Source organism: Ylistrum balloti, unplaced genomic scaffold (genome assembly GCF_031769215.1).
Source record: "Ylistrum balloti isolate Yb309-2 unplaced genomic scaffold, AGI_CSIRO_Ybal_v1 Utg370430, whole genome shotgun sequence".
Classification (NCBI taxonomy): Eukaryota; Metazoa; Mollusca; class Bivalvia; order Pectinida; family Pectinidae; genus Ylistrum; species Ylistrum balloti.
In genome coordinates, this window is record NW_026782289.1 from 1 (window position 1) to 2,799 (window position 2,799).

The 2,799-nt window shown below is 33.5% G+C and overlaps 1 pseudogene; it reads left to right on the forward strand.

Moving 5' to 3' along the window:
• Nucleotides 1-1,472: 1,472 nt before the first annotated feature.
• Nucleotides 1,473-2,040, forward strand: LOC132554689 (uncharacterized; annotated as a pseudogene).
• Nucleotides 2,041-2,799: the final 759 nt, after the last annotated feature.

Consider the following 2,799-nt stretch of genomic DNA (forward strand, 5'->3'; position numbering starts at 1 on the left):
CAGCTCATGATATGGTTCGGGCATGACATGGAGCTACAATATACAAATAATACCCAATAAGGCTATACTGTGGATTCATTTTATTTCGTGGGGGTCCAATTTTCGTTGTTTTCGTGGATGAGCAAATCCACGAATTTAAAAACACAACGAAATATGAACTACTTACTAAAGTAATTTTGAAATTTGACCAAGTAATCTTTGCCAACACCGGAAACGTCCACCGGTAATGACAGAAGCCCCGTAATTAGTCGGGAGTCGGGTAGTCTGAGGCTCGACATGGATACGCTAAATTGGTGTCAACGATATATAATTATATATTATTAAACATAACAAAGGGTAAGTACCCATTGTGATGCTAAGTATGATGGGATCGCAGTCGTTAGCGACACTGTGGACACTAGGCTTGATCGGACCATCCTGTCAATTGAAGATTGGATCCGTATTTCTATCCGACTACAGGTTCACAATAATTATTAATAATGCAGATCTTGTTTACACACCTGTTTACACACATGGTCCAATCGATACGCGTGGTGTTTTCATATGACTGCGGTACACCGACTGATCAGCACACAATGTTTATCCACTGAAAACAATTGTTTCTGATAATTACCGATTGATTACACGCCAGGATATATACTGATTTGTGGTTTGATATTAATGCGAGACTGTTGTAAACAGCGTTATAAAAACACAGGACGCCATCTTGAAAAAAAACGTTCTTTTATTCTTGTCTTAGCCTTAATACAAACAGAAAAAAATTCGACTGGAAGCAAAAAGAGAAAATTCTAACGTTTTTATTTTTTTCCCACAGAATAAAAAATCCACGAATTTATGAGTCCACGAAACTGTCTAATTTGTAGAAACAACGAAAATTGAACCCAACGAAAATAAATGAATCCACAGTATTCTACAAATTATAACTAATAAAGAAATGATTATATTTATTTCTATTACTGTAATCTATCTTAAGTAAACACGGCAATACACATCACCGCTCTCGATAACGCGTTCGCTCACCTATTCTTAATAAACATGATATAACTTACCGTGGCTGTATTTCACGCTCCCAAAGCTTTCCCGATGTTTCACACCTGTCAACACATCAAGATGTCCGCCCGAATACCTTACCCGTCGTCCTTTGCCCATGCGCGATAACTTTTAAAAGCTTCGCACGAGATTAAGGCGCAAAATTCAAACAATAAAATATAAATTCAACATATTTACAACCAGCCTGTATATAAGCTCATAATTCGTATGTAACACTGTGCTTTTTGTAAGTTGTTTCAGAAATATTTTGCAATTTGTGCCGATCGTGAGGATCTATTCAGAATGCTTCATAAGATCCGATTAGACTGTAGCATTTGGGAAAAATTCAGATCATTCTATCCACCGAAATTAGGTAAAACAGCTTTCCTTCTGCAGCTGATTTTGGATTATTGGCGAGATATTTTCTCAAAAACTTAATTCAGAAAAACAAAACTATGAGAAACTACAGGAACAAATTACAACAAACGATCAGACAATTTTATATTACATTGCTGGATATGTGATAAATTCTTTAAGGAAAAGATTCTCTAGACATCCATCACATTTTGATAAACTATCATTTTTAAACAACTTTGTGAGCGAATTTCAATCTGCAAAATCCCCCAATTACATAAAGAAATTGGACAAGTGGCATACTAATAACGGCAGGTTGAAAAAACCTTGTGACAATTTCTTCCGTCTTGTTTGTGAGTTTGAAATAGAAACAAGAAAGACCACAGATACCCAATTTAGTGTTTTAAATGTTGAGCCACTAATAGAAGCAATTATTTAGTCCTTCATGGTTAAACATTATGCAAATCTACTTACGCCTGGTGAAAGTGACCTGTCTTCTAAAGTGAGGAGGATCTTGCAAGACTTTTCTTGACAATGCGTGGTTTCGCCATCACTCGTCTTGTGAGAAATGACACTCACCGGACAATGCATATTAACAGTTCCAAAAAATCATCAAGCTTGCGACAGACATTGACAGAAAAGAGCAATACCTTATGAGTTGTTAGAACTGTATACATGAAGAGACATTTGTGAAATAATTAGAAAACATTTATAATTTCATCTTCATTCTTCAGCAACTTTTACTTTGTTTAATAATTTTATAAAGTGCATTTATCAAATATTGATATTGTGCTGCATGTGTAAATATTGTATGCCAAGTCATATTATATATATGCAAATTTGAAATACCTGTCCATCATGATATTAATAACAATTCAAAAGTTGCTTAAGAATGAAATGTTCACCAATCAAAATACATTAAACTTAATTATACATAGTAACACGACAACAGAATCAAGTGTATTCCCTGTATTACATGTAGTGGAATAAGTGTAGACTGATATGCAGTTGTATGAAAATAATTGGTACCTGTACACATGTAAATATTGTTAAGTGATTGCAATGTACATATGTACTTAATTTATCAGTGTTAAATCTAAAAGTTTGTAGCATACAATAAAAACTATCATTGTATATTATACAGAATGAATTGCATTCACTTTAACTGGGAATTCAAAACTGATCTAGATCTACACGATTCATGCATGTATGCAAGTTGTGAAATAACTGATTAAAAATTATTTTCAGCTTATGTCAAATTTTTCTACACATCATCGCCATGCACATTTAAGCAATATAATAAAATCAAATGTGCAATAATATATACATATATATAATCACCAAACTCTAGCTATCTGTTTTGAAGATTTCACAAGTATATTTTTCTTATAAATTCGAAATAATGTAACACATACT